The sequence below is a fragment of the Vulpes lagopus genome, chromosome 23, assembly GCF_018345385.1.
Source record: "Vulpes lagopus strain Blue_001 chromosome 23, ASM1834538v1, whole genome shotgun sequence".
Lineage (NCBI taxonomy): Eukaryota > Metazoa > Chordata > Mammalia > Carnivora > Canidae > Vulpes > Vulpes lagopus.
The window spans coordinates 44,697,520-44,724,474 of record NC_054846.1 but is presented as its reverse complement, the minus strand read 5'-3'; the positions used below and the strand labels follow the sequence as shown (position 1 = coordinate 44,724,474).

At 40.4% G+C, this 26,955-nt stretch overlaps 1 long non-coding RNA gene across 1 annotated transcript in view; it reads right to left on the bottom strand.

Annotated features, from left to right (window-relative positions):
* Positions 1-2,921: 2,921 nt before the first annotated feature.
* Positions 2,922-26,955, bottom strand: part of LOC121481195 — a 54,132-nt gene continuing 30,098 nt past the window's right edge. Inside the window, exon 4 of the long non-coding RNA XR_005985217.1 lies at positions 2,922-2,975. This is a non-coding gene — a long non-coding RNA (uncharacterized LOC121481195). The remainder of the gene's footprint in view (positions 2,976-26,955) is intronic.

Sequence of the window (26,955 nt, the reverse complement as noted above, 5' to 3'; positions counted from 1 at the left end):
TTTTACAATGTCTCTTGGTGATAGTTTCTGTCTGTATTGTGTCAGTAATGCCCCCCTCCTTTTTAAAATTAACTTGGGAGAGTTGATTTTTCCAAAGCCCTTCCTCCTTGAGCATGGGCAGGAATGGTCTGATTGACTAACTACATGGAGGTGGATGAAGGCCCAAGGCTTTCTTCCCCATGTGTTTGCAGGGATCTGGCACGTGAATGTACAGGTTGCATCCTGTGCGCGGGCACCAGGCCTGGCGGGCCGCAGGTGGAGGCTGCCGTGCAACTGTGCTCTGGCCAGTTGTGAAGCTCTGTGCCCTTGGAAGGGCCTTCAGCGGCTGAGAGAAGTAGGTATCACAGGCTCCCCACAGTCCCGTATTAGACTTCAGTTTAGTATCCTCGTGGCTCTTGTGGACTTCTGTGTAGGAGTGACTAGGGCTAGGACCAGACCACCAGGGGAAGCAAACCAGACATCAAAGGAACCAAAAAATCCATATAATTACAATATGTATATCTGGCAAATATACCTCCCTACAAAATGCCTATTTTTTTATACTCATTCTTTTTTTTTTTTTAAGATTTTATTTATTTATTCATGAAAGACACACACACACACACAGAGAGAGAGAGAGAGAGGCAGGCTCCATGCAGGGAGCCCAATGTAGGACTCGATCCCGGGCCCCCAGGATCACGCCCTGGGCTGAAGTCACTGCCAAACTGCTCAGCCACCCGGGCTGCCTTATACTCATTCTTTATTGGTTCAAATTAGATATCAAAGAGTTCATAGGGGACAGTAACCACATTCATATGATGAGAGTGGAAAAATCAGTCAAAATCAGGTCATAATTCTGGAAACCATGGAGGAACAAAATATAAATGTAGTGAGTGTAGGAAAACCTTTGATTCTAGTTCATATGTTATGTGACACCAGAGAACTCATACTCAATTAAATATGTGGTATGCAATAAATATGGAAAAATGAGGATTTACTGGAATGGAAGATTTCCCACTTGGATTCAAGGTCCCTTAGTAATTTTTAGAATAAACTCATGCTTTTCTAATTGCATTTTGACCTTACCCAACAAAATGCCATTCAGTGGTTATTGGTGAAGGATTGAAGATGAATTCTCATTCCCTTGAGAGTTTTGTTTTTCCTGAAGTCTATTGCCTGAGGCATGGTACCTTGCTTTTTCTTATGTTTTTTTTTTTCTATGCCTGGAATTTTTTCCTCATCTCTCCAGCTTAAAATTTTAAGTGTCAATTTCTTTGTCCAGCAGCCTTCAACTTTTGTTAGATGAGCTAGTGACTCTCTCTAATCTGAATTTCATTCTTTATTCATAAATGTACTCCAGCTCTTGGCACTGTAATGGTTTGTTTATCACTGCTACTCATTAATTTTTATTGTTGTTTTAGTTGTTGGATGAATGGATATTTTGGCAGCGCTAAAAGAAAATGTTTTCGTGTAGTTCAATGTTTTTAGAAACATTTGTAGCTAAAATAAAAAATAAGAGTTAAAATCAGTATTTTTTTATTGTGCTCATACTATAAGGAAAGCACTACAGAGAAATAATTAGATGGGATCTTTTTCCTTAAAATAAGTAAAACAGTAAGGGAGATAAGACATATGAGTAAATAACCATAAAACAAGGCAAGAAGAGTGTATTTATTGTGTCAAGAGAAATACAGGTACAGTGCTATGGAAAAGCAGAAGAGGAAGACATTACTTCCGACTTTGGGTTGGGAGTAGGAGGATTCAATGAAAAGTTTTCACTTTTTGTCTTGTGTCCATTTTCCAATTAGTTTAATAGGTGAATATAATATTGTGATTTATAACAAAAATATATATTTGGTCTTTGTTTACATTTCTAGCACAGAGCTCCTAACATCCTTGGAATTTCCTAAATGTTGAGAACAATAAATATCTTTTGTTATGTTAATGAGGTGACTTTTGGAAAGCTATGTAGCTGAAGAATGGGGGCTGGCTTCCAGGGGAGCCAACCATGTCATTAGAGGGCTAAAATTCTCAGTGTCTCCCACCCCCCACTGACCACCTCTTGTAGGGGAGAGAAGCTGGAGGTTGAGTTCAGGCACCCACGGCCTATGCTTTAATCAGTTACCTATGTGATGAAGCCTCCATAAAAACCCAAAAGGATAGGGTTCAGAGAGCTTCCAGGGTTGGTCAACATGTAGAGATTCAGGGAAAGTGGTACTCCCAGAGTGTATGGGTTTCATGCCCTTTTCCCATACCTTACCCTATGCATTTCTTCCAACTCATTCCTGAATTATATCCTTTTACAATAAACTAGTAACCTAGTAAGTAAAATGTTTCTCAAGAGTTCTCAATAATGAATGAGCCACCCTCATAAATTAACTTAGCCAATAGAGGGGGGTCATTGGAACCCTCAATCTATAGCTGGATGGTCAGAAGCACAGGTGACAACCTGAACTTCCAACTGGCATCTGGAGTTGGAGGAAGGACAGTTCTATGGGACTGAGCCCTTGGCCAATGGGATCTTTATCTCCAGGTAAATAATATCAGAACTGAATTGAATTGCAGGACATCTGGCTGGTGCTGAATTACTTGATAGTGTTGGGAAAACCACCACACATTGGAATCAGAGGCAGAGTCATTAGTGAAAAACAAAGTTATAATATGTGTAACAATGAAGGAATGTTTGGAACATGGAGAAGATAAAGGAACATTCCCAAACATCTAAGCCAAATCTAAGGAGTTTTCTAAAAGGATACCATCATTACAACCTTTGTTAGCACCTAATCTTCTTAATATGCAAATTTCTTTTTTTTTTAAATTTTATTTATTTATTCATGAGAGACAAAGAGAGGGGCAGAGACACAGGCAGAGGGAGAAGCAGGCTCCATGCAGGGAGCCCGATGCAGGACTCGATCCTAGGACTCCAAGATCACGCCTTGGGCCAAAGGCAGGCGCTAAACTGCTGAGTCACCCGGGGATCCCCAATATGTAAATTTCTATGGGTAAAAATGGCATTGTTAGGTATTTGTCCACATCAGGGCATACAATTTTAGGCATCAATAAATTAAACCAGCACAACAAGATTGTCAATGTTTCATCAGTTAAGGTTTAAAGGAGTCCATAAATGTGAAAGCTTTACAAGTTCTGCAAGATAGAATGCCCTATTAGAGTGAAAAAGGAAATAATGGGAAAAGTTATGGACAAATTATCAGAGAAGAGCTATTTACTTTAAAACCTTCAAGAAATGAATGTAGAACTTTTTCTCCATAAGCACACTGGATGTGAGAGGTAGAGTCACGTGGTATATTTGACGTGAATGTAAATTTTACGTGGGAAAGAAAGCACGGTTATCTTCAAATGAAAGCTCCAGTTTCTTTTGAGAGTTAAACCGAGAGAAATCACGTCATGAATGCAATCAGTTATGGCAGAGAGGCTAGCTGGGCACTTAGCTAGACAACATTTCCCAGTCTCCCTTGCAGTTAGATGCAGGCAGGTGACTGAGTTCTAATCAGCAAAATGGAGTTGCAGTGATGCATGCCACCTCCACAGCTGGTCCATAAGATCCCCCCAGCCCCACTCCAAGCATGTTCCTTTCCCTTTCTGTAGTTTGATGGAAATGAACACTGTAGTTTGGAAGTCACGTGTTGAAGATGAAGGCGACACAAGATGGGCTGGCTCTTAGAGGAGGGCCATCAGCCATCAGGAGCAACCATTTTGGAGGTCATGTAGGTGGAAATAAATTTTCATTGTGTTTGAGCTGTTGTACATTTTGAGATTGTTTGTTATAGCAGCTAGTGTTACCTTAACCGATACAAAAGGGGTGTGTAAATAACTTCTTACTGAAAGTGGTGCACTTCAAACTAGATTAACCCAACGACTTCCCAACAACAATGCTGCTACATCCTGCCTTTACCTGACCATCAGTACGGCCCATCCCTAGTACTGATATAGACCTTAGCTAAAGGTGTAATTGGGTAGGTGACATTTAATAACGTGAAGTCTTGAATCCGTTAGCCTGAGTTGAATCCCATCTCTGCAACTGGCCTTCGGCATGTTATTTAACCTTTCTATTCCTCAATTTCCTCATCCATTAAATGAGGATAATTTAGAGTTTATTGTAAAGATTAAAAGAGACAATATAATAAAATTTCTCAGAACAAGGTCCCCGCAGAAGGTTTAGTAATTAGGTTAGCCATTATTAAGATCATGTGGGAAAATAGGTCCTCGCATTTGCGTGTTTCCCCCCCCCCCTTTGGGTTCTCTTTTTGTCTTTGTATTTCTCTTTTCGGATTCTCCTCTTTTAGAATAGCATTTGAGGGTTTCTGTGGATTATCTCTCATGGACCTCCTTGTGGCTAGTGCCATCGACTGGGCATAGCAGAGCCCATCCTGTCCCGTTGGTCCACGGGAAAGGAGACCTCTCCCAGGCCTTCCTCCAGTCCAGGCAAACAGGACAATTTTGATTCAGCTTAAGCACTAAGTTTCATTGAAGCTTATATCCACAGCTCCAGAAAGAAATATTGAATGATTTTGTAACCTAGGAAGAGATGCTGTGGCTTTGGTTAGTAACTGGCTCAGGATATCAGATTTGGGGCATTTTGCCGTCTCTTTCTGCCTGTAAGACGTGACTACCATTCAGGGATACCAGTTTCAACCTGGGTGACCTCAATGTCAAGGAGTTAGACAAAAATATTATTTTAATTAAAGGGAATAGTTGATGTCAATTGAATATTTAGTGTGTGCCAGCTACTGCTTTTAAGAATTTTGAAGTCTTTATTGCTTGAGATAGATGGGGGTGCTTTCTCCCCACAGCTCATATCTTTCCCAGTGTTCTCTGTACGTATCACTACTATTGATCTAGGTATTCACATTAAAATCTTGGAGGTGTCCTAGATCCCTTACTTGTACCTTATATGCATACCTTACTCATACCTCATATGCATCAGCAAGTCCTATAGGCTCTACCTACAAATATATATTTCACCACTTCCTAGTTTTTTGTGGTCACCCCTCTAGCTCTCTCTTCCCTAATCTACTGCTGTAGCCGTTTAACTGTTCTACTTCTTCTGTTGACCTACTGGAGTGTATTCTTTATGCAGCAGTGAGAGTGGCTGTGCTATAAAATGTGAGACACATCACGTCCCATCACTCACCCTCCCTAGTCTCTTAGTGGTCTCCAGCATCCATTCCAGGCCTCCAGTATACTTTCTCAGCCTGAGGGGACTGGAAAACTAAGAGGCAAGTTTCTTAGACTCTCTTGCAGCTGTGGCTTGGACACATTGAGAAATTAGGAGGGTGGAAGTGCAGTGGAGGCCATGTCCCCGCTGCTCTGTGATAGCAGATAAGGGATCACAGAGACCATGCTAGCATTGATGTGGTGTTGAGAGATGGTCGTGGTAGCAGCAATGAAGCCTTCCTGTTCCCTGGGTCACAGCCACGGGATGTATTCTGCAAATTATCAGCTCCTTTGCAAACTCTTTTTTTTTTTTTTTAAAGATGTATTTATTTATTTAAGAGAGAGAGCATGAGAGGATGTTGGGGAAAGGGACAGAGGCAGAGGGGGAGAAACAGGCTGAGCACGAAGACAGTAGCAGTAGTGGGGCTTGATCCCAAGACCCTGAGATCATGACCTGAGCTGAAACCAAGAGTCAGATGCTTAACCAGCTGAGCCACCCAGGCCCCCCCCCCCCTTTGCAAACTCTTGATCGCCCATTTTCCTGATTGTGGTAGAGGTAGAAGCTTTTCTGGCAGAGGCTGGTTTGGTGGTGCTGTTCTGCATTTCATTCCTGAGGATCAGCGTAGAGATTGCTCTATAGCTTTTTTTTTTTTTTTTAAGATTTATTTATTTATTCATGAGGGACACACACACACAGAGAGAGAGAGGCAGAGACACAGGCAGAGGGAGAAGCAGGCTCCACTCAGGGTGCCCGATGCAGGACTCGATCCCAGGACCCTGGGATCACGACCTGGGCCATAGGCAGGTGCTAAGCCGCTGCGCCACCCAGGGATCCCCCCTCTATAGCTTTTTTAATGGTTTTATAAGCACCCACATCTCTTTTTCATTAAATAATGAAAGCATTTTCTTTTTCCTGTGACTGAAGCTTAACTGCTACACTCTAATCACACTTAGAATCAACCTCAACTCCTCGCCAAGGCCTGCAAATCCTGGATGATCTGCCCTAAGCTACTCTCTGCCGCTGACTCCACTTCAACTGCACTGAGCTCTTCCCTGAGCACACCAAGTTTGCCCCTACTTAGGGCTTTTGCACCTACTATTCTTGTTCCCCTAGATCTATAGTATGACTCATTTGCTTTTTTTCATGTTTGTACCCACACACCACTTCTTCGGAGAGCGCTTCTCTGACCACCTCTCTAAAAGAGCTGTTGGGGATCCCTGGGTGGCTCAGCGATTTGGCGCCTGCCTTTGTCCCAGGGCGCGATCCTGGAGCCCCGGGATCGAGTCCCACGTCAGGCTCCCGGCATGGAGCCTGCTTCTCCCTCCCTCTGCCTCTCTCTCTCTCTATGTCTATCATAAATAAATAAATCTTTAAAAAATATTTAAAAAAAATAAAAGAGCTGTCACTCTTGACCCTTTACCTTCCTTTGTCCTTTTTTGTGTGTGTGTGTGTGATAACAGATCAATTTTAATTCTAGCACCTGAAGCTATACAAGGGTACGCTTTATCAATTTCATGGGACTGTTGTACACATTCCATAAAGTGACAACTGTGCAATACCACTTAGTATCTCACAATCAGGAACATACTTTTGAATTGTTTAAACACAATCCACAGAATTAAAAACAAAATCAGAAGCCATCCACAGTTATACTAATTGTCAATTAAAAGGTTTACAACTTACTACTTGATATAACAGTCAATACCTAGTAGAGGATACCAAAAGTGACTTCAGATTCTCATCCGGTTGTAAATCCAGTTGTACCTTGCTCACATTTCCACTTCAGGCCCCCAGAGAGGGAGAAATTGATGGCTTTGTATCATCTGTTCTTTTGTCACTACCTGAAGGTCACGATCGCCATCATTTTCTCCCACATGAAACCTTATCGTATCTCTCTGGGAGTCACCCTAGCTTGGTGGAATGACTCAAGCTCTGGAATCACACAAGCCACAGGTAAAATACTGGCCTACAAGTTTCTTACCTCTCTCAGCCTGATTCTTTGTCTCTAAAATCAGAATGAAGACATCTTTTTCTTCAGGTACCTAATATCTGCCATTACAGTATATATTTGGTTAAAGTCCGTCTGCCCCGTTGGAAAATAAGCTCTCTGATCTGCTAACAGCTCTATCCTCAAGAGAGTCAAACAATTCTGGACAAACAGTAGGTATTTCATAAATGTTTTTTGAACAGATTCCCATTTTACAGAAGAGGAGACTTGAGGCAAAGATTGATCAAGTAACTTGTCCAGACTCATGACAAGAGGAGCAGCAGCCTGCTGTGGAGCATCTAATGTCCTGTCAAGCATGATACCACGCTGCCTGCCCAGCCTAGCTGGCCTCCAATCACTCACTCACAGACTCCACCTGAAAAAAAGACTGATCACACCACTGCGGGGTGGGAAGCAGGTATAGCAAAGAGGTTGAAAAAGAAAAGGCACAAAAATGCTTAAGGATTTGCCTGCCCAGGAGAGCTACTTATCACCCACAAACCAACTGCCTGCATGTGAGGTGGGCACATCCTGTGCTGGGCCAGAGCGCCACGCCTGTGGGGCCATCCAACTCCCCAGCACAGCCGGGTTCTAAAACCACCTATTCCTCTGCTTCCCAATCTCCAAATGTACTGAAATGTCTTCAAAATTGCACTATGCTGGGGCGCCTGGGTGGCTCAGGTGGTTAAGCATCCGACACTTGATCTCAGCGCAGGTCTTGATCTCAGGGTCGTGAGATTGAGCCCTGTGTTGGGCACCATGCTAGGCATGGAGCTTACTTTAAAAAATTTTTTTCACTACTCTACTCAGCACCTGGACCTTCTCTAGGTTGTGGTGGAGATTTTTTTTTCAAATACTGCAAGAGCTAAAAAAAAAAAAACCAAAAAACTGCAAGAGCTGATTTTTTACTCTTCATCATTTTCCTTTCTTAAAATTTTTTTCTCTTTTTTGTTCTCTATAGTTTAATAAACAATAGCAGTTCAATGCTGGTTTTATAACATTTTAAAGTTCAAAAGTAACAAAGTGTTACCTTGTTCACATTTCCACTTCAGGCCCCCAGAGAGGGAGAAGTTGATGGCTTTGTATCATCTGTTCTTTTGTCACTACCTGAAGGTCACGATCGCCATCATTTTCTCCCACATGAAACCTTATTGTATCTCTCTGGGAGTCACCCTAGCTTGGTGGAATGACTCAAGCTCTGGAATCACACAAGCCACAGGTAAAATACTGGCCTACAAGTTTCTTACCTCTCTCAGCCTGATTCTTTGTCTCTAAAATCAGAATGAAAACATCTTCCTTGGGGGCACCTGATTGGCTCAGTCCACAGAGCATGCAACTCTTGATCTCACAGCCATGAGTACAAGCCCCACGTTGGGCATGGAGCTGCTTAAATTTTTTTTTTTTAAATAAAGTAAAAAATAAAATCTTCCTTGCTGAGATTTGTATTAGAGATCATTTACATAAAGAACCTGGCACAAGAGATAAAACATAATCAAACTATATGTTGGCTAATTGAATTTAAATTAAAAAAAAATAATTGAACTACCAAAGGAAAGCAAGAATTTTTCTTTTTCCTCCATTTTAAAAAAGATTTTATTTATTTATTCATGAGAGACAGAGAGAGAGGCAGAGACCCAGGCAGAGGGAGAAGCAGGGTCTTCCGCGGAACTCGATGTGGGACTCGATCCCAGGACCCGGGATCTCGACCTGAGCTAAAGGCAAACCCTTAACCCTGAGCCACCAAGGTGCCCCCTTTTCCTCCACATTAGAGCATAATAGCATGAAATTAGTATTCTGTGATTGCACATGGAATTAATTTATACAGTTCACTTCCTGAACATATATGCTTTTTTTTTTTAAGATTTTATTTATTTATTCATGAGAGACATAGAGAGGGAGGCAGAGACACAGGCAGAGGGAGAAGCAGGCTGCATGCAGGGAGCCCCATGCGGGACATGAATCTGGGACCCCGGGATCATGCCCTGAGCTGAAGGCAGACACTCAACCGCTGAGCCCCCCAGGTCCCCCAAAAGCACATTATTTTGATAGTCAGGAAAACATTAAAAAACAGAAGAAAAAATAAATGTAAGGGATTTAGTTTAAGCCTGAACTGTAGAATTTAAAGAATCAAACAGCAGAGTGGAGTAACCCCAAGCTATCCGTAAGTCTTGCTCTCTCTCCACTGCTTCCCATTCACATCTTTCCCTGAGAAAGTAACTGGTTCTTGATACTATCACGTCTGAGACAAGATGAGAAAGGCTAGAGTGCCCACGGAGTGAGCACTGGCCTCTTCTAGGCCTAATGCCCCAGAGAGAACCAGCTCTTACCCTGTACACCCAGCTAAACAGGTTAGGTTCATGTCTTCTGCTATAAGCTGAATGTCTACGTCCCTCCAAAATCCAGATGTTGGAAAGTAACTTCCAATGTGACAGTCCTAGGAAGTGGAGCCTTTGGGAGGTGATTAGGTCACAAAAGTGGAGCCCTCTTGAGTGACATTCGTGTCCTTCGAAAAAAGACCCCACTTAGCTCCCTTGGTCCTTTCGCCATGTGAGGGCACGGCAAGAAGATGGCCAGGAAGCTGGTTCCGTCAAGACACCAAATCTGTCTCTAGAACTGAAATAAATCTCTGTTTGTGATGAGCTCCCAGGCTCCGGTGTTCCTTTATAGCTGCCCTAGGAAGTAAGACACTTTCCCTCACTGCTTCCTGGCACTTTCAGTTTCCTGGAGATCTCTAGTGTCGGGCAACTGTACCGGGCCCTGGAGAGACGCAGTGGCCTTCTGGGAGCTCTGGAGAGAGAAGCCGAAGACACAGTAGAACAATGTGCTGACCACCACTAAGAGGTAGACCCTGGGGTGCTGCGGGCGTCAGGAGACACCTTAGCCCAGCCCATCGCCACCAGCGAAGACTTCTTGGAAGTGTTGATCTGTAGTCCACGTTTACTCCGAATGCACACGTCTCTAACCCCTGCAGTCCCACATCCTAGCTTAAGAATTCTTTTACTCGTCTTCAGTCAGTTCCATCTCTCATTCTGCTGAGGGACTTCTGAACCTACCCCTTCTTCCCTGACATAGCTCTCGACCTCCTCATCTTCAGCAGTCAAATGTGTATTTCCAGGAAACCTTGCATTCTTCTTTGCGTGTGCCACTCAGAGTTACATAATTGCCACCTTTCCATTTTTGCCTTTGCTACCAAGAGACTCAGAGTTAAAATGAGAGTCCAATTATTATTAGAGTTTTATACCAGATTCTCTGCCTTCTAAATGGTTTATGGTTTTTGATAACAATGATGTCATTATTTCACAAGGAAGCCTGAGACCATCATATGTCAACTACCTCTACTTTTTTCCAAACGCATTAGTTTTCTGTCTTTGTACTCCCCCCAACCCCACCCCACCCCAGTCTCAGGGGAATACACTCAAATATATGGGCACTGCGAGTGAACTCTGATGGGGTTTCTTCACTGGTTTCCCTAGCCTCTGTAGTCACCTTGCTATGTGACTAATTCTTGCCTATAAAATACCATGTTTCTTAAAGATTTTATTTATTTGAGAGAGAGAGAGAGAGAGAGCAGAAGCAGGGGGAGTAGCAGAGGGAGAGGGAGAAGCAGGCTCTTCACTGAGCAGGGAGCCCAATGTGGGGCTCCATCCCAGGGCCCTAGGATCATGACCTGAGCCCAGGGCAGTCATCTAGCCAGCTGGGCCACCCTGGTGCCCCTAATTCTTGTCTGTAGATATACACAAAACTTCCCTCCAGGGGACAGAGAGACAACCCTTCTCTTCCCTATTGCTTAACTCCCTCTCCCCACCAGTTCCTATAGAAAAAAAAGTTTTTTAGTCATTTGTTCTAAATGAATTTGTTCAATTCATTTCAATATTCTTTTACTCCACGTAAGTTTGTGCTTCTCTGACTCCAGATTGGTTGTAACATCTTTACAATTTCCTCATAAAAAATACATAATAATAATCTTTGGCATGCCTTGACTTTATATCTATATGAGAGTTTTGATTTTACCCCTTTTGAAAACTGTTAACATGTACATAAGCTTTTGAAAAACGAAGTCTATCTTTTCTAGTTCCATTTTCTCACTTTTGAGTTACCCATTTAAATCTGTCTTCTGCATCCCATCCCACACCAAATGTATATATACGCTCATCAACTCTGTGCTGAAACCATTCTGGAGAAGCTCAGGAGGGTGAACATTTTTCAGTCTTCGTGTGATTTGCTGCAAGTGATAGTGTTAAGTCCAAGTGATATTTGCTGGTGGAAAAGACAAAGGTTCTATCTCATAGTGTCATTTGTATAACCAAAACTGATGTTTCTGACCTTGGTTTCAGTATTTTTACTTCTTTCTTTTCTTTTTTCTTTCTTTCTTTTCTTTCTTTCTTTTCTTTCTTTCTTTCTTTTCTTTCTTTCTTTCTTTCTCTTTCTTTTGTTCTTTTTAATTTTGGATGAAAAAGCTGAGATAAAATACTGAAGATATCTACTGTCCCCCATTCTGTATTTATAAAAATTTCTCATCCTGGTAGGGAGAATTGCCCCAGCTATGCAGCTGAACAACCCTGAAGCTTTATACCTTTGAAAAATATGGTGGTCCTTTCCCATAATATGGTGGTCCTTTCCCATAATATCCTGCAAAACTTTTAAGTTCATTTAGGGTTAATGTCCTCTTTCAGATGGAGCACCCCAGAGCTGAGTCCTCAGATCTCTATCTATACTCACTCTTAGGTGTTTTCATCTAGTCTCAAGGCTTTATATATAGTCCCTTCACTGAAAACTCCTAAATTTACTTCTCCAGCCCAGATTGTTCCCTTGAACTCCAGATTTGTATATCCAACTGTCTTCTCAGTGTCTCCTCTTGGGAATCTAAATGGCTCATCTCACTACTTAACATCTCCAAAATTAAGCTCCTGATCTTCCCCCACCACCTCCTAAACCTATTCCTCCCACAGATTTACCCATCCCAGCAAAAGGCAACGTCATCTTTCTGGTTACTCCGATGAACAACTAGCATCATGCTTCATCTCCGTCCCCACTCCTACCTCTTTCTCTTACTCACATTCAATCTATCAGCAAATACTTTTGGCTCTACTTTCAAAATGTGTCTAGACTCTCACCTTTTATCAACACTACCACTACTGACATTCAGTTTCAAGTTTGCATTGTCTCTTGCGTGGATAATGGCCTCCTAACTGACCTCTTTAGTTTTGGGCTTGCCCTCTACCATCTGTTCTCAACACAGCAGACAGGGCAATTTTTATGAAACACAAGTCAGATCATGTCACCCCTCTGCTCAAAGCCCTGCAATGACTGTCCATCTGTTTCAGAGTTAAAGCCAGAGTCCTTAGAGTGGTCTCTTCTGATCCCTACCAGAACCTGGACCTTATCTCCCACTTCTATTTCCTTAGCATTCATGCCTCCTTACTTGTCCTTGAACATACTAAGCACACTCTCATCTGCAGGTCTTTGTACTCCTGAGCTCACTGACATCTTCAGGTCTGTCTCTCTCCCTTCATTTACATCTTTGTTCAAATATCACTTTCTCAGTGAAGCCTTCCTTGACTTCCTTATGCAAAATTATAACTGCCCACTAGCCCTACCTTATAGCCCTCCCTGTTCTATCCTTTGTGTTTTATTTCTCTATAGCACTTGGCATCATCACCTGACATTCCTTGTATTTTACTTTGTTTATTGTCTGTCTCCCCAGGGAAGGCTATCTACAATGCAAAATTGACCAAGTGTTTTCCTTAATGAAAGGCATCATAATGTCATGTTTATGACCCCTATTTATAGATATGGAGTCATATCTAAATAGATATAAAGAGTCAGACTGCCTGGTTTGAGCCCTATCACTCAAATTCTCTATGCCTCGACTTTTTTGTTTATAAAATGAGGATAATAAAAGTACTTTTCTCATAGCATTGTAGTAAGGATTAAATAGGACAATGCATATGGAGTACTTAGAATAATGCCTGGCACATGGGAAATGTACAAATGATAATTTACTGCCTTGGTTTCGGGGCATAGGATATGGGCAGGTATTTGGTAGTCTTTCCTTTTAATTACTTTTTTCTTTTCTCTTTATTCTTTTTAATTGTCTGGTATTAATTTGGTAATTATGGTGAATAAGTGAAGATTGGTCTGAATAGCTTCAACTACCATTTATACTTGGGCTCAGAGACACTGTAGAACACCCAAGCAAAAATATGGCTTCCTTTGCTCCTTGGGGCAGATAGCAGAACACAGCTAACAGCAACTCCTGAGTTTTATACATTTATAATTCAGGCAGTGGGCAGCTGACTTGATGCTTTTGGTCTGCAGTCCATTAGCCCAACATGAGCCAGGTGTTCACCTCTAGCTCAATCACTATGGTGATGGCATGGAGTCATGAAGCCTGGGTGGCATGGAGTCTCTATGGAGCTGCTCCCACTGTCATAATATGGATGCAGTCGGCAGAGAGAATTTCTGAAATAAAGCAATGAGGAGAAAAGAGTGCCGCAGGCATCCACTGCATTGGTACAGTATCATTACAGAAACTGTTCAAGATTTCCTACAATGTTTATCAGATTTGAGTCAAAATGATAAGAGGTAGCCATAACAAATCTGTATATTTCAGCTTCTTCAAAGAGACTCCATATCCTGAGTATTCAATGAGGCTCTAACTTCTTGAATATTTTACATGGTAAATCCTGCCCTTTGAGAAGGATGTTTCATTGATTTGGGGTTTTCTCGGTTGTTGTTTCTTTGTCTTTGTCTTTGTTTTTGCTCCTTTCTTCTATATATAAAGAGAAAACTGCAGCTATATCAGGGACTGTATGGTTGGCAGCTGATGTTTCTGTATCTTTCTGCTGATTAATGAACTATCAGTATCTGAATTTTTGGTAAATGTAAATTAAATGCATGCACTTGGTGTCTTAGCCAGCCTGGCATGTAGGGCACAGTGTTAAAACCACAAACAAAAATGAAAGCAACCAGACTGCTCTCACCTGCTAGGAAGCTTATAGCTAATAAAATATAAAAATATAATTTATGTCATCTTGCTCAGCATGAGCTGATATATTCTTCTATGAAGAGTGTCAGACTGAGAGTTGTAGTCTTAGGATCTAGTAGCACTAGACACTAGATCTCTGTGACACTAGACAAGTCACAGCTGCTCTGGATTCAGTTTTCCCATTTGTAAAATAAATTGATTAGAATAAATGTCTACGCATCCTCTCAACTTCAGAAATCTCATTTTGCTAATTGTGAGTCTCAGAGCAGGTAAGTAAACAGTTATTTATAGGACTAACACCTACTATAAAGGCAGGGAGGCAAAAATAGCAATATTTGAACTCCTCAAAATACAAGCAGACAAACTATTAACAAGCAAACATCAGTTTATCAGTTTAAGTCACTGAGGTCAAGGAAAGCAGTGCCTTAACAAAATCAAAAGGGAAGAGTCAGAGGATTGTGTAGGATTTGGGAAGTCTGGACTCAACGGGGTTTATGGCAAATATGTCAGAGTGAGGGCCAGATTGGGATTGAGCAAGCTTGTGAAATAATAGTTGAGGGTTGGTGGATATAATGAGGTGAGAGTTTTGAAGTGAGTCTTGATAAATAAACCCTGGTTTGGTAAGGGAGGCTGTTGTCTGAGATAAACTCATTTGCAAGGGATTTCCTAAAGCAAACAGTCAAGCTATTTATTGGCTTATGGTTTTATCTTTGGGCAAAGTTAACTGGAACAAACAGCTGAGTTGTGTTGACACAGGTGGTCTCAGTCTTTAGGCCTCCCCGCTATATCATATTGATGCAGGTGGCCACAGTTCTGAACTTAAGTCGATACAGAACAAAATTGCCTGCAGCAAAAAGTGTTTGATGAAAGCTCTACTCCTGGCCTTTCTTGAATTCCAAACTCATATATTTGACTTCTCACTTGACATTTCTTTTTGGATGCATTATATATTTGTCAAATTCCAAGTAGAGCAAATAAATTCCAAAGAGAACTCTCCTCCATATTCTACAGTTCAGCAAATGGCAACTCCCAGACTTAAAAGTATTTATTTATTTATGCAAATACTAAATGTTAAAATAACTTTCTGGGTTTTGCAAATATATTTGAAATCCTATTTCTTCACCTCAGAATAGCAAAATTGAATTGTAGTGATTAAAATAAAAATACTAATTTTTACATGTACTCTACTCAAGTGACTTAGAGTTGGATTTCAGTTGATGAAGCACCTAGGCAGCACCTAGGAAGGAACCCCCGGCTACAGCATGATGCCACTGAGCTACACAGGTCAGGAAAGCATAGTGCCATCTTGAAGGAAATGAATGCCTACTGAAGGTCTGAGAAATATGCATAAAATGAGTCTGAAAGAGTTGGAGAATTTAGGAAGCTTATCCACTTCATACAACCACAGAACTAGGCCAGAAACTCCTTAACAAATATTAATTGAACATTTACTATCTTCCGGGCACTGATCTGGCAATGAGAATGTAGAGATTTAAAAAATCCCACAAACCTGTGGTTTCTGCCCTTCTGGTTTTTCCTGTGATTATACATATGGAGACCTAAACAGGGTCTAAATCATTCAAGGCCTCATGTGCCAACCTTGAAAGATTTACACAGTAAAGTGACACATTTAGTTTCTAATTTTACAAAGAATAAGTGGTCTGTTAGAATGTTAGAGGATGACCGTGGGTAGGAGGTAGGTGGTAGAGGTCAGAGGCAAAGAATCTGAGAAACCACATGGGAGGCTGCTGTAGTAAAGCCAAGTGAAGAAATGATGGTGGCCCGAAGTCAGAGAATTAACTGCACCCGAGATGGACATACACAGATGGGAATGCTAAGGACATGGAATTAGCAAGGCCCAATGAATGGTTTGATGACAGGAGCTCAGAATTAGGGAAAAGGAGAAGTCAAGGATGAAAACTGTTGGCAGAGAGAAGGTAAAAAGATCATCGAAAGGATTCTGGTTTTTTTTTTTTGTTTGTTTTTTTGAAGTTTTACACCCCACAGGTTTCTGAGGTAACTTGCTTTCCAAAAAGCAATTAAAAGAACTCCCTACTGTATTAATTTATTCCACAAAATTTACTATTATACATTGTGTTTGTGATTAGAAACCAGCAACTGGTAAGCAAGGAGCTTTCCTGAATTACAAATGTTCTTATCATCCTGCTTAAGATTTTGAAGTAAAAGAATGAATATAGTTAACAAAAAGCCTGGTAAAGATACCTGTGCTTTCTGTGTGTGTACTAAGTAAACTCTCTGTGTAGTTGGCAAATGCATAGTTTCTCAAATTTTAAAAGAATTCTCTGAATGTAAAGTCATGGGTAGTAGCGATGAGACCACCCACATGGGTTTTACATAGACGAACTCTAAATTATCCATATTAGAAATGTTCTAACCACAATCTTTTCTAATTATCATGTTCTCAAAAAGTACCCCTCAATTAGTCAAATAGTTACATTCAGTCAATTCTTTTCATACATCAGCATAAAGCAGTTTTAATCGTCTCTAAAATTAAAAAAGTAATAAGAATTGTACTTTATAAAATAAGCAAATGAAGCAAGCCTTTTATTTAATCCACAGGTATAGAAAACTGATTATTTCTATTATATATAATATATAATATTTCCCAAAGGACTTCCTCTACCAAAGCATAATTCATAAGAAACCTGTGGTTGCATTTATTTACATCTTTAGCAGAATTTCTACAGTTTATGAATTATTCCTTTCTTCTTTAAGATTTTCTATTTATGGGCAGCCCAGGTGGCTCAACAGTTTAGTGCTACCTTCAGCCCAGGGTGTGATCCTGGAGACCCTGGATCGAGTCCCACATCGGGCTCCCTGCATGGAGCCTGCTTCTCCCTCTGCCTGTGTCTCTGCCTCTCTCTCTCTCTCCTCTCTGTGTATTTAAATAAATAATTTAAAAAATCATAAAAAAAAAAGATTTTCTATTTATTTCCTTGAGAGAGAGAGAGAGAGGGAGAGAGCGTGTGCATGCGCCCAAGCACTGGGGTGGGGGAGGGAGGTGGGGGGTGGAGGGTGGGTCAGAGAGAGAGAAAGAAGCAAAGAAAGGTCCCCACTAGCAGGGAGCCTGGTAGTGGCTTGATCCCAGGAGATCATGATCCCTGGGATCCTGACCTGAACCGAAGTCACACACTTAACTGGCTGAGCCACCCAGGCACCCCAGCTTATGAATTATTTCAATTGGCATTCTATAATGCAAGAACTTTCTAAGTCTTTGCTCATTAAAAAGATTTTCTAGACAAATGGACATTAACATAAGTGTTCGCTGTGTAAATTGTTGTGCAAGCAGCAAATTGGGCAATGGTGAGATGAAGCACATACGCTTGGACATAGTTTCAGTTCATTATAAATATGTAAAATCTGTAAGAGACGAATGCATTGATAGATACACAAAATCATCTTAAAAGATGACTCATTGCCCGAAGAAGCCCTGATTAGGATCTAATTGATTGCATTAATATTTTCATAGATAGGAGTTACTAAACATACAAAATATGACAGTAAAGGCAAGCCAAGTCCCCAGTAATTAATTGTCTCAGTCCGTGAGAATGGGCACCTACACATGGGACCTAATCTGTGGACAGACTTGGGCAGCTTCAGTATTTCCTAAGGAAAGGACTTCCTAGAAGGCAATCCTTCCATCATGAGAAGTTGAGACCTGTCTTGAAAACTACATTTGCAAATAAGCACATTGTTTTCACTGCAATTTAAGTTGCTTTAGGAATGCTGAAGGATATTGGGGAGGCTCAAGGGCTCTCAAGCCATCCCTTGGTGCTCTGTGAGAGAGCTAAAGGTCTCAGGATGTCTTGGGGGCACTGCGACTCGGAGGAATGTGCCTTCAAATCCAATACCTATTATGCCAATTACTGGTATGATACTTTCATAAAATTATTCAATCTTTCTGAATCTTGGTTTGCTTAGTATCATATCATCTTGATCTTGGATATTTGAATCAAGACTGAATGTATTAAATGCCAATTATTATTACAACAGCTTAATGCATTAAATACTTGTCATTTTATCACTCAAAAAGTGTTCTGTACCACTGTACTCGTTTCCTGTTGCTGCTATAACAAATTACCAAAACCGCACTGACTTAAAACAGCCTAAGTTTATTATCTTACAGTTATGGTGGTGAGAAGTAGAAATGGGTCTCACTGGGCTAACATCAAGGTGTTAACAGGGCTGCACACCCTCTGAAGCTCTAAAGGAAAATCATTTCCTTGTTTTTTGTTTGTTTGTTTGTTTGTTTGTTTTTCCAAGGTTCCAAACACTATCCTTGGCTTGGGTCCTTCAGACAGACAGCAGTCCTGTCATTTGGCCCTCTGCTTCTGTCATTACATTTCCTTCTCTGATTCTGACCTCTGCCTCTCTCTTATAAGGATGACAGTGGGCCTACTGAATAGTTGCAGATAATCTTATAGTCCTCTCACTTAAGATCCTTAAATTAATCACATCTGCAAAGCCCCTTTTGCCACGTAAGGTAATACATTCCCCAGTGTACTAGCCAGGGTGCTCCAGAGAAATAGAATCTATATATATCCCTATTGATCTCTCGGTCTATCTATAGTTTATTGTAAGGAATTGGCTTATATGATTATGAAGGCTGTCATGTCCAAAATCTACAGTGTGGGCCAGCAGCTTAAGACCCAGGCAAGTAGGGATCCCTGGGTGGTGCAGCGGTTCGGCGCCTGCCTTTGGCCCAGGGCGCGATCCTGGAGACCCGGGATCGAATCCCACATCGGGCTCCCAGTGCATGGAGCCTGCTTCTCCCTCTGCCTGTGTCTCTGCCTCTCTCTCTCTCTCTCTCTCTGTGACTATCATAAATAAATAAATAATTAAAAAAAAAAAAAAGACCCAGGCAAGTGGATGGTGCAGATAAAGTCTGAAGGCAGTCTGCTGGAGAATTCCCTATTGCTCAGGGAGACTACTCTTTTTCTATTCAGGCGTTCCACTGGTGGAATGAGGCCCATCCACATTCTGGAGGGCAATCTATGTTCACCCATTTACATATTCACCTCATCCTGAAACACCCTCCAAGCCTGTAGAGGCCACTTTTTAGGCAAACAGGCTTGAGCAATGAAATACAGACAGGCCCATCAGGTGACCCACCTCAAAATGTGCAGAGGCCCTGACTGGCCAATGGGCTACTTAAAACCAGGCACAGTTCCTACAAAAGGGAGAATTCCTACGTGCCTATACCTCCCCACCTGCCCCCTTTAAATACAGCCCCACCCACTACCTTGTTGCAGACAGCCTCTCCTGGCTGCTGACCTGCCTGCAGCTCCCTTGCCCTGTATTCAGTAAACTATCTCCTTTGTTCTACCTCTGGTGAGTTCTTTCATCTCCCATGCCACCAGCGTCCACCCAATCATTGCTCCACACTGGGGGACCCCCATCCGATGGAGAGACACCTCATTTAGGTTCCACATAGTTGACACATAAAACCATCACAACAGTTTCAGGGATTAAAATTTGGAATCTTTTGAGAGAGGGGTGATTTTCCTGCCTCCCGCAAATTATCCACCTATCTATCTATATACTGAGTTCTGTGCTAACCACTAAATCCTTAAAAACAGATTAGCCTAGTTTCTGCTTTTAAGGAACTCACATTTAGTGGAGAGGACACATAAATTGATAAGTACAATACAACAGAGTAGGTGTAATGATACAGTTATGCACAGTGTGCCATGGTGATACAGAGGAGAGGCAAGTAATTCAGCTTGGGAGTGGGAAGTACAGGTGGAGAAGGTGGGGGTAACAAAGAAAGCTTTCTAAAAGGGGATAATGCTTAAGCTGAATTTTAAAGGATATGTGGGAGTTTAAAAAGGGAAAAGGCATTGCAGGCAAAGGAATCAACCTGAGCATAGAGTAATAACTACTCCTCTATGTCTGATTCTAGTAGCTTTTTCATTATTTTTTAACTTCATTTGAAGCTTTTCGTGTTTTATAAAGAAATACCATGTTGGCCAGAGAACCCAAGGGCCCAGTTCTCTTGGCAATAATACTTTTCAGTATAAGTGAATAAATGAATAAATAAATGCAGGTGTATATACCAGTCTTTGTGGTATAGTTAGAGCTATTGGTTACTGACCAAATAACAATCTTGCTCTTATCCAGAAATCCAATTTTGTTCAAAGATTTGGTACTAGAATACTCAGGGAAGGTGGGTCCCTCCTTAGCCCCAGGGGACAAATTGTGAGTTTCTCTAATTCAATAGGAGAAATTCAATGGAAATATCTATTCCTTTCTGTTCTGATTCCTTTAGGAAAGGCAGGTGACATTGTTGTGGCCATTGAAACAAAAGAGAAAAGAGAAGTTGGCTGGGGAGCTTCTAGAAAATATTTTTCTTTTTGATGAAAACATACATATGAGGAGAGGCTCTTGGCTCTCCTTTCTTGTTTGTTTTTTGACTTTGTCATTTGTAAATGTGACGTTTGGAGCTGAGGCAGCTATTTTGTTACCATGAGGAAAACATTATTACACGCCAAGCATGAAACCAGGAAGATGGAAAGAACCTGGAGTTTTAGAGATATCCTTGAACAGCTAGACCAAAGGATCAGGGTGGAAGCCAGGGAAGACTTCATATTGAGTACACCAGACATCTGCAAAATAATCAAGCATTATCTAGATTGACTTCCTCCACATTATTTATAAAAGAGCATTTTTTAAAAATCTTATCATAGTCTAGGATGCTAGACTCCAGGAGGATATAGGAGAAGAAAGAAAATTCCATCCTGGAAAAGATATATTTATTTTAAACATGTTCTAAACTCTTTCTACAAACAATAAAGCTTTGGACTTAGAATTCAGGAAAAATCATCCCACCTTACACTATCCACTTTTCTCTCCTCTTTTTGGAATTTTCTTGTTCTAATTAAGTTTTAGACACTAAGAAAACTTTTTTACTTGCAGTATTTTTTTTTTAAAGATTTTATTTATTTATTTATTTATTTATTTATTTGAGAGGAGAGAGAGTATGAGTGGCTTGTGGGGGCAGAGGAAGAGGGAGAAGCAGCCTCCCCACTGTGCAGGGAGCCAGATGCAGGGCTCCATGAGGGGCTTGATACAAAGATCCTGAGATCATGACCCCAGCTGAGAGCAGACACTCAACCAACTGAGCAACCCAGGCACCCCTACTTGTAGTATTTCTGCACTTATCCATTTTATTAGTTTCAACTATGCACAAATTCTTTTTAGAGACATGCAGAAATGTTTAAATTTAGAAATAATATGGTTTAGTTTTTTCTTTACATCTTACAATTTTTAAAGTAATCTCTACATCCAGTGTGGGGCTTGAACCCACAACCCCAAGATCCAGAGTCACTTGCTCCACCAAGTGAGCCTGTCAGATGCCCCTTTCCTTTACATTTTAATTCATGTTTCTACATGTGTAATTATATCTTTCCACAAGTCTCTAAAAAATGTGAAATTTACATATACACATCTTTAAAATTATGGATTTCACTATTTTGATGTCACATTAACAAATAGTTAATGAATAAAGAACTAGAGAATATACCTACAATGAGGATTCCATTCAGTATTTTGGATTTTTTAAAACTATTTTTATTATTATTAAAGTATAGTAAATGTTCTGAGCCACTATTTTGCATTCTTGCATTATATATTGATTTATAGCACATTTAAGTAGCAATTATTCTCACTGCTGCAAAGTGCTTGTGCTCTGCTCACTCAACATGCAAACATTTTAAATTACAGTACATTAAGATGTCAATGACAGAAGGGAACATTCTAAAAATAAAGTGATTTTTAAGCATTTGTAAAATGACTGACTCCTCTTTTACCAATGAGGATATATTCTACATTCCTTCAAATGCTTCTTAAAAACTTAAAACTTAAAGACTTTTATGAAACAAAGAGACAAACTTCTGATTATTCTATATTGGTGAAATACTGTCTATACTGATTATTCTATATCAGGAAATACTGTCTCCCTGATTCTTTAGCGTTTTCTACCATAGAATTAGACTTGTTTCAGGCAAGAATGAATCTTGCTATGTACAAAGATAAATTAATATGATCTTCTTGATTACCTTTTCATTTCCATTTTTGCCTAAAGCACTACATTGATCTGATACTTTTTTTTTAAGGATTATTTTCTTTATTTGAGAAAGAAAGTGAGGGGAAGGGCAGAGGGTGAGGGAGAAGGGAAGCAGACTCCCCTCTGAGTGCAGAGCCCCGACACCCATGATCCTGAGATCTCAACCCTGAGATCACAACCTGAGCAGAAACTGAAGGTTGGCTGCTTAACCAACTGTGCCACCCAGGTGCCCCTGATCAGATGATATCTTTAGGCAAGACTTACAGTGATTGTCAATTCTCATTCATTGAATGAAGGAAACGGTCAGAAAGTTCCTCGACTGTGGTCAATAAAATGAATTTTCCACTTCTTTGCCCCCAACATAGCCTGAAGTGTGTGAGCCAGGAATTTCAATACCATTTTGAGGCTTTGAAGTTTAATATGTTTGATAAAACACCTCCTGTTTCTGGACGGGTAATGAAAATATTGTTTTAAGGTAAGTCTGATCCTTGGTGAGCCCAACATTTTGGATTACCTTACTCAGAGAAGAGCTTTTTAATTTATTCTTTCAACAAGTATTGAGTGCCTACAATGGGATGGATGCTAGAGGTATATCAATGACCACGACAAAACTGGTTCTCTTTGCTCTGTTTCAACCTAGAGGGAAAGGGATATGGTGAGACAGGATGTATGAGAAGGAAAACAGCTCACATTAACTGAGCCTCTCTCTGTGCTACTTATTGTCCAGGTGTGATCACATTTAAACCTCACAGCAACCCCATGAAGAAGGTATTTTTGTCATTAGCCACATTTCACTGATGAAGAACTGAGACTTAGAGGAATATCTAACTTGCTCAAGACTGAAGGGCTCATGAACAGCAGAGCAAGGAATTTAACTCCAGTTTTGCCTGAATTAAAACTCTATCCATTTAAATACTATGCCCAAATGCCTCTGTTATCTCACGGTGATAATTACCATTGAAAGAAAAAAGATTGTTTTCCTTATTTGAAAATAAAATTTTCCATTATACTGAGTTAAAGCACTTTCTCTATGGGTTTGGCAATCCAATTGGACGTCCTTGGGCCTGAGTCCTATCCTTTCTTCCTGGTAGAAAGTGGGCTGTCATCTTAAAATGAGCAAACCAGAGTGGCCTCTGTGTGTCTGTGTGTGTATATACCATTTTTTCCATATATATGGGAAATTAGTCCACAACATATGGAGAATTTCAGCAAAGAGATACAAAGTTTAAAAATTTCAGCAAAGAAATAAAAAGTTTAAAAAAATGAAATGCTAAAAATGAAGATGATATTAACTACAAAGAATTCATTTCATGGGCTTAAAAGCAGTCTGGACATAGTAAATAATCACTGAACAGGAAGACATTTGGGCCAACAGACATTACCCAAACTAAACCACAAAGAGAAGAGATAGATAAAAACAGATTACAACATCTAAGACCTTTGGAACAATACCACTGATCTAAAACGTGTAATTGGAGCCCAAGAAAGAGAGATGAAATAGTGGGGAGTTTCCAGTAATTTTCCAAAATATTTTTAAAGGCATTAACTCAACAGAACCAAGAAGCTCAGCAAATGACAAGATAAATACAAGGAAAACACACATATCTATATTATAGTCAAACCACAACAACTTTAAATTACCAAAAGAAAAGTCAACCTATACTATACTCTAATGGTTCTTTAAAAAGAAATACAAAATAAAGACATTTTCAGATAGATATAAGATGAGAGAGAATTTGCTGAGAGCTGACCTAAACCATAAGAAATACCAAAATAAATTCTTTGGTCTAAAGGGAAAATGATATTCGATAAAAGATGGGTCAGCAGGAAGAAATAAAAAGCACCAAAAGGCTTAATATATCTTTTTAATATTCCTTATTTCATATAATATTATATGTTACATATATCTTATATATGCTTACGTAGATAATAGATAACAGAGACAGAGATAAAGACAGATTCCTATAACCTGCAAAAACTGGCAGGAAAAAAAGGGTCCCGCTTAGAGGGACAAGGAAAAACACCAAAATTTATGGAACACCACCCAGAGTGGTATGGAGTCTTCATGCATGCAATGTAGGCATCGGCAAGGGCGCCCGCACCCTGTAATCCCGAGTTCCAGATATGATTGGCTCAAACCTCCCATCTCCATGCCCTGAATTCTTTCTATTCTCTGCATGCTTGTGTCTATTCTTTTATCTCAGCTGTGACTTTAACGCAAGCCAGGGCACATAGTACCTGCTCTGTTCCCCTCTCCCAACCCAAAGTGGTTTTGAAATATAAGATTGTATCAGGTAGCAGAAATTTTACTGAAAATAGAAGCCTGCCATCCCACTTTGAACAACTGAACCTTTAGAACATTCTGTTGTAAATGTCTCACCAGTCTCTTCACCTATGTACTAGGCCTCCGTCCACCATCACATAAGCTTTTCTTTGCCTACCTTTCTGATCCTTTTCTCTCTCAAGAACTAAAGAAGAACTTTCTCATGTTCTCATACAGAGAAGCTTAGCCATCCCTCTCATTCATTGCTTTGGCTTCCGTCAACATTCTTCCCTTCTTCGCAGAGCGACTTCAGTGCATAGCTCCAGGGGCCTCACAGAGTCCAAATAAATGGGGCTCCCGGGGCTCGTGTCATGCACAGATTGAGCAGCAGTATGTGGCAGCCCTACCTCTGTTTTATTAAGATATTTTCCTAATCAAAGACTGTTCCACTCTTAGCTATTATGCTAATAATCACCTATATTACATGAAAGACCTACAGAAACTTTTAGGAGATTGGAAAAAAAAGATTGAATAAGTGGAAAAGCTATGCTATATACTTGGACAGGAAATCTAATGTAAAAATGTCTACTCTTTCCAAATTACTCCTAGGTGTCACCAATTCTAATTAAGATACCAACAGATTTTTCTTTTCTTTTTTGGTACATGACAATTTTATAAAACATTTGAATAATTGCACAGAAGAGAATAGCAAAAATAAATCTTTTGTAAAAAAATAATGAGAATAAATATTAGACCTTATAATGATCATTAACACATGTAACCATCATCTAATTAGCTAGTTTCCCATCAAGCTAGCTATCTTTGATCTATCTTTGGTAAACATTTGAAGCATCTTTCTTTTAATGACACCTTTCTCTTCTTCAGGAGAAGGGCATTACCCACACTATGCATCCTGTATGGTTTTTGTGGAGTTGCCAGTTATAGGACCCTGCCACCTGGCCAAAAAGTGGACATGTATCATAGGCAGGATCAGAGAAGACTTCTCTTCTTGACCATAATGATTGGCCCAGGGATAGGTAAATGACTCAAGTCACTCAGAGTTTTCCTTGGAAAAATCCAAAATGAAGCTGAGAAAATATATTCTCTTCTGGGAAAGATAACTGGGATGATATAAGCCCAAGGCTGCTGGCAGATATGTTTTCTGCAGTGCAAAAGGCCCATCTGTTATAGGAGAGAGTGAAGCCAAGCAGAAGGAAGTAAACATGAGAGATGGAATGAGTAGAAGGGAAAGTCCAGGAGGTATTAAATCCCAGACTGAATCTCTGAAAATCCAGAATGTATCTGGTTCTGTAAGGTCTTCTCCATTCTCAATTTCTGTTTCTCTAGTTTATTTCTGATCATATAGCCAGAGATTTAGTGATAGTGATACAGCAACAGGAAATATTTCACCTCACTCTGCCCACCTGTCTGTTGGTTACCACCCAAAGGAGGAAGAAAAGAGGTACACCCAGGATCCCAGACATGTTTTAAAGTTATGATTTGCTATGGGAGGATTTCACTCTAAGTTAATGGTAGTGGTTATGGTGATGATGGTAATGGTGGTGATAAGAATATTCAGAATTGTCAGGCGCCTGGCTGGCCCAGTCAGTAGAACACATAACTCTTGGTCTCAAGGTTGTGAGTTTGAGCCCAATGCTGGATGTAGAGATTACTTAAAAATAAATTAAAAAAAAAAGAAGAATATTTGTCACTATTTTTTTTTGGAAAAGAAAGAGTATTCCTATTTGCAATAATAGCAGCAGCAGTAGTTCTGCTCCTGGATGTGCCAGGAGGTTCCTGGACGTCCTGAAGTTTCTCTAGATGTTATTTGCCTCTGGGGCTAAAGTGCGGATCGGTTGCTTAGGAAAGTAGATTGTAGAGAAGCCATAATTGGTTTGGAATAATAGCATCTGAACAGACAAATGGCATGAATTATTTTATGCGAACTCTGTGGGAGTTTTACCATGGGTGCAGTTCTACAAAATTCTCCTTTACTAGAAACACTGGAGTTCCCCTTCTTTGGGGGAAATCTGAGCATGCTCCACCTTAGCTTTCAGCTATCTGACTTCGACTGTGCATTTCTCTTGGTTCTCCTAGGTTGTGCAAGCATAAGGCTCCCCAGGACATCGAGACAGCGCAGGATTATCATTCTAACTCTTCCTGGCATGCTTTTCTGCCATCGCCCCACCCCCCCCTTCACTTCACCTGTATGTTTTTATCCCCTCTTATTTAGAGAGTTTGTAAAACTCTCTGTTGAGTGTTTCATCTGTCTCGAACATTCATTCATTGACCCACCTATTTATTCCAATCTATATTTAATGAGTGCCTACTATGTGCCAATCATTATGCTAGTTGTGCCCCAGGAACTTTTAGCCTGGTAGGAAGACAGACATGAAAAAAAAAAAAAAAAGACAGACATGGAAACACTTTAATAAACGATTCCTAAACCCAGTCCCAAGTACCAAGGCCTTGATAT